Raw genomic sequence first — 12,708 nt, forward strand, 5'->3', positions numbered from 1 at the left:
GCAGCGCCAGCAGCAGTAGGCGTTACACGCAAGGATGCATCGGAGGAATCCCAGGCAGGAGAGGACTCGTCAGACTTGCCAGTGACATGGCCTGCAGGACTATTGGCATTCCTGGGGAAGGAGGAAATTGACACTGAGGGAGTTGGTGGGGTGGTTTGCGTGAGCTTGGTTACAAGAGGAAGGGATTTACTGGTCAGTGGACTGCTTCCGCTGTCACCCAAAGTTTTTGAACTTGTCACTGACTTATTATGAATGCGCTGCAGGTGACGTATAAGGGAGGATGTTCCGAGGTGGTTAACGTCCTTACCCCTACTTATTACAGCTTGACAAAGGGAACACACGGCTTGACACCTGTTGTCCGCATTTCTGGTGAAATACCTCCACACCGAAGAGCTGATTTTTTTGGTATTTTCACCTGGCATGTCAACGGCCATATTCCTCCCACGGACAACAGGTGTCTCCCCGGGTGCCTGACTTAAACAAACCACCTCACCATCAGAATCCTCCTGGTCAATTTCCTCCCCAGCGCCAGCAACACCCATATCCTCCTCATCCTGGTGTACTTCAACACTGACATCTTCAATCTGACTATCAGGAACTGGGCTGCGGGTGCTCCTTCCAGCACTTGCAGGGGGCATGCAAATAGTGGAAGGCGCATGCTCTTCACGTCCAGTGTTGGGAAGGTCAGGCATCGCAAACGACACAATTGGACTCTCCTTGTGGATTTGGGATTTCAAAGAACGCACAGTTCTTTGCGGTGCTTTTGCCAGCTTGAGTCTTTTCAGTTTTCTAGCGAGAGGCTGAGTGCTTCCATCCTCATGTGAAGCTGAACCACTAGCCATGAACATAGGCCAGGGCCTCAGCCGTTCCTTGCCACTCCGTGTGGTAAATGGCATATTGGCAAGTTTACGCTTCTCCTCCGACAATTTTATTTTAGGTTTTGGAGTCCTTTTTTTTCTGATATTTGGTGTTTTGGATTTGACATGCTCTGTACTATGACATTGGGCATCGGCCTTGGCAGACGACGTTGCTGGCATTTCATCGTCTCGGCCATGACTAGTGGCAGCAGCTTCAGCACGAGGTGGAAGTGGATCTTGATCTTTCCCTAATTTTGGAACCTCAACTTTTTTGTTCTCCATATTTTATAGGCAGAACTAAAAGGCACCTCAGGTAAACAATGGAGATGGATGGATTGGATACTAGTATACAATTATGGACGGACTGCCACGGTTAGGTGGTATAAAAAAACCACGGTTAGGTGGTATATATTATAATAATAATACAATTATGGATGGACGGACTGCCTGCCGACTGCCGACACAGAGGTAGCCACAGCCGTGAACTACCGCACTGTACACTGGTTGATAAAGAGATAGTAGTATACTCGTAACAACTAGTATGACACTATGACGACGGTATAAAGAATGAAAAAAAAACCACGGTTAGGTGGTATATATTATAATAATAATACAATTATGGATGGACGGACTGCCTGCCGACTGCCGACACAGAGGTAGCCACAGCCGTGAACTACCGCACTGTACACTGGTTGATAAAGAGATAGTAGTATACTCGTAACAACTAGTATGACACTATGACGACGGTATAAAGAATGAAAAAAAAACCACGGTTAGGTGGTATATATTATAATAATAATACAATTATGGATGGACGGACTGCCTGCCGACTGCCGACACAGAGGTAGCCACAGCCGTGAACTACCGCACTGTACACTGGTTGATAAAGAGATAGTAGTATACTCGTAACAACTAGTATGACACTATGACGACGGTATAAAGAATGCAAAAAAAACCACAGTTAGGTGGTATATATTATAATAATAATACAATTATGGATGGACGGACTGCCTGCCGACTGCCGACACAGAGGTAGCCACAGCCGTGAACTACCGCACTGTACACTGGTTGATAAAGAGATAGTAGTATACTCGTAACAACTAGTATGACACTATGACGGTATAAAGAATGAAAAAAAAACCACGGTTAGGTGGTATATATTATAATAATAATACAATTATGGATGGACGGACTGCCTGCCGACTGCCGACACAGAGGTAGCCACAGCCGTGAACTACCGCACTGTACACTGGTTGATAAAGAGATAGTAGTATACTCGTAACAATTAGGATGACACTATGACGGTATAAAGAATGAAAAAAAAACCACGGTTAGGTGGTAGGTATATAATAATAAATAATACAATTCTGGTCGGACGGACTGCCTGCCGTGTGCCGACACAGAGGTAGCCACAGCCGTGAACTACCGCACTGTACACTGGTTGATAAAGAGATAGTAGTATACTCGTAACAATTAGGATGACACTATGACGGTATAAAGAATGAAAAAAAAACCACGGTTAGGTGGTAGGTATATAATAATAAATAATACAATTCTGGTCGGACGGACTGCCTGCCGTGTGCCGACACAGAGGTAGCCACAGCCGTGAACTACCGCACTGTACACTGGTTGATAAAGAGATAGTAGTATACTCGTAACAATTAGGATGACACTATGACGGTATAAAGAATGAAAAAAAAAACACGGTTAGGTGGTAGGTATATAATAATAAATAATACAATTCTGGTCGGACGGACTGCCTGCCGTGTGCCGACACAGAGGTAGCCACAGCCGTGAACTACCGCACTGTACACTGGTTGATAAAGAGATAGTAGTATACTCGTAACAATTAGGATGACACTATGACGGTATAAAGAATGAAAAAAAAACCACGGTTAGGTGGTAGGTATATAATAATAAATAATACAATTCTGGTCGGACGGACTGCCTGCCGTGTGCCGACACAGAGGTAGCCACAGCCGTGAACTACCGCACTGTACACTGGTTGATAAAGAGATAGTAGTATACTCGTAACAATTAGGATGACACTATGACGGTATAAAGAATGAAAAAAAAACCACGGTTAGGTGGTAGGTATATAATAATAAATAATACAATTCTGGTCGGACGGACTGCCTGCCGTGTGCCGACACAGAGGTAGCCACAGCCGTGAACTACCGCACTGTACTGTGTCTGCTGCTAATATAGACTGGTTGATATTTAAAGAGATATTAGTAGTATACAACAATACTATACTGGTGGTCAGGCACTGGTCACCACTCCTGCAGCAAAAGTGTGCACTGTTAATTAATATAATTGTACTCCTGGCTCCTGCTAACAACCTGCAGTGCTCCCCAGTCTCCCCCACAATTAATTATAAGCTTTTAATTTATACATTGATGACTGTGCAGCACACTGGGCTGAGCTGAGTGCACACAGACTGAGTCACACTGTGTGACTGACTGTGCTGTGTATCGTTTTTTTTTTCAGGCAGAGAACGGATATAGCAGAGAGAAGTGAACGGATATATTATATTAAATAAAAGTTAACTAGCAACTGCACTGGTCACTGACTGTGGTAAACTAACTCTGTCTGCGACTCTGCACAATCTCTCTCTATCTAATCTATCTATCTCTATTCTAATGGAGAGGACGCCAGACACGTCCTCTCCCTATCAATCTCAATGCACGAGTGAAAATGGCGGCGACGCGCGGCTCCTTATATAGAATCCGAGTCTCGCGATAGAATCCGAGCCTCGCGAGAATCCGACAGCGTCATGATGACGTTCGGGCGCGCTCGGGTTAACCGAGCAAGGCGGGAAGATCCGAGTCGCTCGGACCCGTGGAAAAAAAAGTGAAGTTCGTGCGGGTTCGGATTCAAAGAAACCGAACCCGCTCATCTCTACTTTATAGTCAAGTCCGGAGAGTGCCGCCTTACCTGCATATACATTTGATACTTTCAGCGTGCACCAAGGCTATAGACTTGCATGACAGGAGTGACAGCTCCCTGGAGGAAATGTATATATATATATATATATATATATATATATATATGATAAAGAGAAGTCCGGCACTCTAAGCTTGTGGATCGACATTCTGTTATACTGTCGAAGTTACAGCAACAAGGAATTACATCCATGATAGCTGTTAAGGTGTTGAATTCATCATGTCATTGAGAATTTTAAAATGAATCAATTGTTTTGAGTCTGTTAATAAATCTTTAAATTTTCTGTTTGTCTAGATAATGATTAATGGTGTTCAATAATATTTCCTATAATTAGCGCCCTCAGATCTTGTTTTGTATGTATATATATATATATATATATATATATATATATAGGTGAGGAAAGAGGCGGCACTCAAACAGACGTCTTAGGCATCATTGATGACCCTGAGGACGGGTGTGTGTGTGTGTGTGTGTGTGTGTGTGTGTGTGTGTGTGTGTGTGTGTGTGTGTGTGTGTGTGTGTGTGTGTGTGTATAGATTAGAGATGCGCACCGGCCGCTTTTCGGGTTCTGTGTTTTGATTTTGGATCTGGATCAACATTCGTGTTTTGGATCTGGATTTGTTTTGCCAAATCCACCCTTTCGTGTTTTGGTTTTGATTTTGGATCTGCATTTAAAAAAAAAACTAAAATCACAGAATTTGGAACACCTCACAATATTGTTTTTAGGCCAAAATGTTGCATCAAGGTAGCTGGATAACTAAGCTAAGCGACACTAGTGGGCAGCACAAACACCTGGCCCATCTAGAAGTGGCACTGCAGTGGCAGATGGGATGGCAGTTTTAAAAACTAGGCCCCAAAGAGCACATAATGCAAAGAAAAAAATGAGGTGCTAGATGGAATTGTCCTCGGGGCCCTTCCACCCACCCTTATGTTGTTTAAACGGGACATGCACAGTTTAATAAACCCATCATTTCAGCAACAGATATTCCGCCAGGAAAAAGCTCGCCAAGTTCTCTGAATCATAGCTAGCTACAAACATTCCACCTCCATATTTGATGACTTTTCACATTATGAGAAGAGGCAAGAGGAAAAGGACAGTGTCAAGAAGGTGATTAAAAATTAGAGAGGCACACACAACCAGGAACAACACACAGGCTTTTACCTCCACTCCTATCTTGGTGTGGTACAGAAAGGACTTTAACCAAGCAAATGTATAATTACCACATTACTGGACAAACTGAAAAACTAGGTGCCAAAGCCTCCGAATTTATACCCCCTTCTCCATTTTCAGGGATTGCGATAATCTTGGATTTAATGCTGGGATGCAAATAAACTGGTTTATACCAGAGGATCAAGATTGGATATTTTCCCCTTCACGGAGTCTGGAGACTTACAGATGAAGCCTCTCTCACTGTTGCTGTTTCTCTGCCTAAACGGAGGATTAGTCATGCCTAAGCGATAGCTCAGGTTGTTCAGTTGTTGCACGGACAGGCGCGTTGAGGCATGACTAGATGCGCTGCATGCAATCACTGGATTAGTGGAGCATTAGCCACCCAGTGGTGAAGATGTGAATCCGTAGCACAGTACTGCACTGTTTTATGTACATTCACTCTGGCCCTCTCTAATCCTTTCCCCCAACCAAAGTGACTGTAGCATCAGCCCTTCATTTACATAATGTGTTGGCAATTTATTGACCGTAAACTGGCCTCTTTTTCTGAAAAGATCTGTCTCTCAGGGGAGGGGGAAGGGTGAGGGCGGAGGTGGGGATTAACCAGCGGAGTTCATAAACGCTTTTTAAATATTAATTCTCTGTCAGGACCCAAAAAAAGAAACCAATATATCAATAAATAAAAATAGTGTATACAGACGCAGACAAACGTGTTAAAGCAATGGTCCATTGACGTTAGGTTTATGTGAGCTATTAAATTAAATAAAATAAAAATGGGCTTAAAGCTTAATATCTCTGGTTCTGGGGGTCGAATTGGTATGGAAGGGGAGACAATTAGCTACCAGAGGATACCGACTTGAAGTTTCTGTGACCCCAACAAGGCTAACGGCAAGCATCAGAACCCATGGTGGGTCCTAATTAATTTGCCCATTATAGTCTATGGGAAAATGGGTCCACTGTGCACCATAATATCTCCAGTTCTTGGTGTCCCAAAGACTCAAGACTGGTACTATACAAAAGAGGAGGCTCTTGGGGAAGACTTGCCACTAGTTTATGTAAAGGGAAATGGCAAGCAACCATGTGTCGGGTCCCCTCCAATTGTCAGCCCAGCTTGTACGGGGTGCGGGGTTTCTGGCTAGATAGAAAATACTGTACAGAGACGCTTTGCACAGTGTTTTGGCATCCAGGAACTTAGAGAGGAGCTTTGATCTCTCCCCATTATACTGTATTACAGCTGTAGCCTTTAGAGCGTCTCTGTACAGTATTTTCTATTTGAGTACTAAGTAGCACAAACAGCTTGTAACGAACTCTGCTCTAAAGGCTACAGAGGCAAGTGTTATCTTCATAAGTGTAATGGGGAGAGATAAAAGCTCCTCCCTAAGTTCCTGGATGTCAAAACACCGTGCTCAGCATCTCTGTACAGTATTTTCTATTTGAGTACTAAGTAGCACGAACAGCTTGTAACGTACTCTGCTCTAAAGACTACAACAGCAAGTGTTATCTATATAAGTATAATGGGGAGAGATAAAAGCTCCTCCTTAAGTGCCTGCATGCCAAAACATTGTGCTTAGCATCTCTGTACAGTAATTTCTATCTAGCCAGAAACTCTGCACCCCGTGCAATCAGGGCGGACAATTGGAGGGGACCCGACACGGTTTTCTTTGCGGTGTCACATAAACTAGTGGCTGATCTGCCCCGAAAGCCAAGAGTTTCCTCTTTCATTTGGTACTGGTCTTGAGTCTCTGGGACACCCAGAACCGGAGATATCGGGGTGCACGGTGGACCCACCTTGTTTTCTCCAGCAGTTGCCAGAGAAAATGAAGTAGGAGACGTTGCCATGTCACGTTCCACTGGATTATGATTCTGTCTCTTCTGAGTCTGACTGACTTTGGCCACAGATGTGGTCTCTCCCCACTCTATTGGAAAACGCATCGTCAAACTTGGAATTTCCATTTCCACCTTTGCGGCTATATGTTTTCACAAATCTGGTTGTGATGTTGAAGCTTGTTTCATATTCTGCACTAGGCTTGAGTTTAAACTTTAAACCTAGGATCAAGTACAGCAGCACCCCTGGAATTATATGGCAGTGTCTCTGGACTTATACACTTTTATACGTTTATTTTTACAGCACCCCTGTATTTTTACAGCATACAGGACAGGGCCACAGCAACCCTGTATTTTTACAGCATACAGGACAGGGCCACAGCACCCATGTATTTTTACAGCATACAGGACAGGGCCACAGTGTTAATTTATTTTTACAGCACCCCTGTATTTTTTACAGCATACAGGATATGGCCACAGCACCCCTAAATGTTTACAGCAACCCTGTAATTTTACAATATACAGGACAGGGCCACAGTATCCCTGTATTTTCACTGCACCCCTGTATTTTTAGAGCATAGAGGACAGGCCCACAGTGTTCCTTTATGTTTACAGCACCCCTGTATTTTTACAGCATACAGGACAGGGCCACAGCACCCCTGTATTTTCACAGCACCCCTATATTTTTACAGCATACAGGACAGGGCCACAGTGTTCCTTTATTTTTTACAGCACCCTTATATTTTTACAACACCCCTGTATTTTTACAGCATACAGGACAGTGCAACAGCACCCTGTATTTTTACAGCATGCATGACAGAGCCACAGCACCCCTGTATTTTCACAGCAACCCTGTATTTTTACAGCATACAGGACAGAACCACAGCACCCCTGTATTTTTTACAGCACTCCTGTATTTTTACAGCATACAGGACAGGGCCACAGCACCCCTGTATTTTTACAGCACCCCTATATTTTTATAGCATACAGGACAGGGCCACAGTGTTCCTTTATTTTTTACAGCACCCCTGTATTTTTACAACACCCCTGTATTTTTACAGCATACAGGACAGAGCAACAGCACCCTGTATCTTTACAGCATACAGGACAGAACCACAGCACCCCTGTATTTTCACAGCAACACTGTATTTTTACAGCATACAGGACAGAACCACAGCACCCCTGTTTTTTTTACATCACCTCTGTATTTTTACAGCATATAGGACAGGGCCACAGCACCCCTGTATTTTTACAGCATATAGAACAGGGCCACAGCACCCCTGTATACCGGACAGGGCCACAGCACCCCTGTATTTTTACAGCACCCAACAAGGCCAAAGTGCCCCTTTATTTTTACAGCACACAGAACAGTGCCCCTGTACAGCACAGGACTGCAGCACCCAAGTACAGTACCCCAGACAGCACAGGACACCTCAGAACAGCAACCCTATGCAGCACAAGACAGCAGCACCCCTAACAGTACAGTACACCAGCACAGGACACCACCCCAGAACAGGAGAGCAGCACCTCTAACAACACAGTACACTAACATAGGACACCACCAAAGAACAGCACAGGACAGCAACACCCCTAACAGCACAGTACACCAGCACAGGACACCACAGGCAGCACCCCTGTATGCCACCACCCACAGACAGACAGAGGTCTGTCTCCCTCGCTTTCCAAGTCCGGAGTGAAAATGGCGGCAACAAGCGGCTCCTTATGTGTAATCCAAAACCCTTGAGAATCCGACAGCTGGATGATGACGTTTTGCCTCGTTCTTAGATCCGAGTCTGGTGGGAAGTCCCGAGCCAGGCTCGAATCAAGACTCGGATCCTGAAGTCCCGTAGATCCGAACCCGCTCATCCCTAATAAATATATATATATATATATATATATATATATATATACACACACACACACATACATATATATATCAGGTGCCTAATAGTGTAGTATTTCCACAATATGTCTTATATTAAATCCTAATGTATTTGTGTGAATACCGGACTTATACTTGGACTAGAGAGTATAAAAGCCTCCAATTAAGATTTGTTTGTCTGATCTTCTAGGTTAAAGTCCTTAGTGTATCCCAATATTCGTGATTCTGTGATATAACCAGAACTTAAGAGCCTCAAAGAGTGCAAAAATGAAAAGTGTCCAAAATGGGTGTACTAATGATGCAATAACACAAAAAAACTGCTTAGAATAATGGGTTTCTTAGTTTTAGTAACCATTGCAGGATGTGTGTCGCCACATCAGATGGCATCTCCCCTTATTTTATACATAAAAAGAAGAAATATTGATGTATCAGAATATAATACCTTTTATAACAAGGGGGGAAGTACATTTCTTAAAACACATAAACACGCATAAAAAGAATGAATATACTTGTAAAGAAAACACCACACAAAAAAACAGCAGAATTAAAAAATGGCACTTCAGTTCATATGAAGATAACTCAACTGTATGAGATATGGTAATACCATGCCTAATACAAGTCCTATTCCTTCCTCAAAAGATAAAAGGAAAAGCAGGGCAGTCCATACATATGTTCAGATAAGTAGCAGAGGAGGTAGGTTCTGGCGCGTTTCATCCACATCTGGTCTTCTTCAAGGGGAGCTCACTGACCTGCCCTTCTTAATGAAGCCCTTTTATAATTGCTTTGCATTATTATATATATATTTTTTAACAACATAGCATTAATTCCTTAGAGCAGAACAATTTTAGCATGTTAAAGTGCCTGATACTGTAGACTGATATTAATTTGTTGCAACTTCTGAGTGCTGAGTGCAGGGTTTTGAACATGATTTGCCTGTTTCTACACTCCATACCTGCTCTGCTTCAGTTGGAGAGAACCAGTTACTGTATGGGTGCAGATTCTCTACGTTAGTCATGTGATTGTTTAGCTTTATACTAGTCGACTATGGCCATTCAAGTCTAGATGGACTGTCTACATACCTGCCTGCCTTGTAGTATGTGGTACCTGCAGATCAGAGTCTACTGAGAAGTAATGTGCCTTTATCTGATACAGATAATGTGCAGTTTTTGTGGGGATGGAAAGGGTGAAGGAGGAGGCACTGGTGGTGGCTGATCCCGGGGCAATGCAGATCATTCACTAGCCAAGCTACCTGTAGACCCTCACTGCTGCCCGCTGGTGGCAAGGGCTTTGGATATCTAATGAGTATCTGGCCTTGGCAGTTTATTCCATTAGTGTATACTCATTAGTACATATTGCCAAAGTATTATTACTTTGATATCTTTAAACTACGCACAGTGGTTCTTTAGCACCACAATCTAGTGATCACTTGTTTAACGACCATTAACGTGTTTGCGATACAATAACCAACCGACCTCAGTTCAGATTTGTAGTTCAAAATCTGATGCTAACGCCCATTGTGGGATGTACAACTTAAAAAAAAAATTCTGCAAATTTTCAAATATTTGTACTAAACACGTAAAAAACAAAACAAATGAAAATCAAGCAGCGCACAAATGTCTGCAGCCACACACTTTAAGGTCTTTAAGTATTTGTTCGGTGGTAAAGCCAAATAACAATATTGTAATGGGCACAACGTTACATTCACCAGGTATTGTTTGGTGATAACTTCATCTGATCGATAAGACAAATATTTTGGGTCACTTTGGTACAAAATAACAAGATGTTGACAATATCTGCATGTGTGTGTCATTCTTTAGGGAGTACAATTTGCAATAATTATAGTCACAGATTTCTATAGCACTGGTTTACAGTGTATAGTCTACAATACAATTTTAATAATGGAAATATGTACATGCAACCTCTGTTCTGTAAATTCATACCATAAAAAGTCTGTAATTGTATGATACATTATGTTATCTGTTATTTATATGATATTATATTTATATTGTAGTAAGTTATTACATTTTATTTCTTTATTTGTTATTTAGCAGTCATTGGGAGCTTGTTATGAGCCACCGCCGTGGCTGATCTTAGTAGTAGACCCTGACCATGGCATTTCTGGCTACTAAGGATTGTTGGCCCGGCTGTTGTTAGGCAACCAGGACGCTGATTGTGTAATGTGAAGCTTACAGCTACAATCTATTTTGTTATGAAGGGGGTTGGTCTGCCTAGCTCTCTGCAATTGGTCCCTACTCCTGGTAAAAGGCAGCCAGCCCAGCACAGCCTTTCTGGTGATAGCAGAGAGCTCAGTCACCAGACCGGCCCATCAGGCCATCGGCCCTTCTGATGTTTGCCAGAAGTGCCAGATGGGCAGTTTAGCCCTGCATCAATCTATCCCTGAAGCAAAAGTTCTGTTTGAAAACTGATGGTGATTGCTAGCACTCAGAAAAAGGATTGGTACAGTCTGCACAGGATCACTCAATTGAGGTGTTTAATATTTTAGGATGATATCATTAAAGCAAAAGCTCTAATATATAAACCAACATCTGGCCAATATACAACACAAATAATTAGTATTAGGCGCTGGGTTGGTGGTGCCCCCAGAGATAGTTCAGTAAACTAATGCACAAAAAAAAGGGGGATGGTTCCCGTATAGTACCGGAGCCAAAGAGAAAAAGAAAGACTATGTGTCTTTTCTGGGGCACACTTTTAATGAAAATGAAATGATGAGTTCTATTTAAAATATAACTTTTATTGTCAACCTTCATAAAATATTGACTATAAGGCAAAAGGAAGGGGGGGGGGGACAAGGAAAGGTACTAATAATTACAAATTATTGAATTGCTAAGCTATAGTCTAAATAAATCGATAGAATATTGTCTGAATAAATCACTGATATAATAACGATAACAGTTTGGCTTAATGGTTCTGTGAGCGAAAATATATGGGTGTCTCCCAAAAATTATTATGTAAATCTTATGTATTGGTGTGAAATTTTCTCCCTGGAATTGTAACAATTTGATATGTAGTGAAAATATCACCGGAAGAAAAAATCAAAACAAATAACCAAACAATAGGTTGTACCTGGCTCACCTCTAATTCCTGAGTGTATCAGGGATTTACAAGCAGAAGGGGAAAAGAAGGAGGAAAGTGATTCTTGGTCCTGTGTCCTGAGTTTGGATAAAAATACCTGCAGTACCCGGTATTCCCTGGTGGTCTCCCAACCAGGTACTGACCTGGCCCACAGTGCTTGGCTTCCAAGATCAGACGAGGTTGGGCATACTGAGTATGGTCTGACCGCAGGTAGATGTATCCCACACCTGATGACACCAGGAACTCTGTATCCTAGATTCTGAGAGAATTTCCCAGAGTTTTCTTGTAGAGGCCCATGGTCCCGTAATGATGTTGTGAGCACTCCCGAATCTGGAAATAAGTAGTGTCAAATGTTCTTTGATATTCTCACACACTTGAAGAATAGCGTGAGGTCTGCCGGGTCTGGTCTTCAAAAACGGACTGTTTGGGTGCCACCTCTTTTCCAAGGTGAGTCTTAAATCCCATATAATGATGGCTAAAAGTCCTATAAACACCAAGGCAGTCACGGGTTATGATGTCAAAAAAATATATATATATATGTATCTCAGAAATATCAGATGGGGTCTCCCAGGTTAATGGAAGTCCTGAGGCAATGATGGTGTGGCCCTGCTGTGAATTAGATGGGCTATAGTCAATATTTTATGAAGGTTGACAATAAAAGTTATATTTTAAATAGAACTCATCATTTCATTTTCATTAAAAGTGTGCCCCAGAAAAGACACATAGTCTTTCTTTTTCTCTTTTGGCTCCGGTACTATACGGGAACCATCCCCCTTTTTTTTATTGCTAGCACTCTGCATAGCTCGCAAATTCCATCAGCACAGCTTCACTTAACCTTGCCTATGGGGGTCATTCCGAGATGATCACTCGCTAGCAGTTTTTAGCAGCCATGCAAACGCATTGCCGCCGCCCAATGGGGAGTGTATTTTCGCTTTGCA

The 12,708-nt window shown here is 42.5% G+C and overlaps 1 protein-coding gene and 1 pseudogene across 1 annotated transcript in view; one reads left to right on the top strand and one right to left on the bottom strand.

Annotated features, from left to right (window-relative positions):
- Positions 1-12,708, top strand: part of GRAMD2B (GRAM domain containing 2B) — a 343,442-nt gene that overhangs the window by 52,857 nt on the left and 277,877 nt on the right. The window lies entirely within an intron of this gene.
- On the bottom strand, positions 11,865-11,982 carry LOC134949772 (5S ribosomal RNA; annotated as a pseudogene).

This window comes from Pseudophryne corroboree, chromosome 1, assembly GCF_028390025.1.
Source record: "Pseudophryne corroboree isolate aPseCor3 chromosome 1, aPseCor3.hap2, whole genome shotgun sequence".
Lineage (NCBI taxonomy): Eukaryota > Metazoa > Chordata > Amphibia > Anura > Myobatrachidae > Pseudophryne > Pseudophryne corroboree.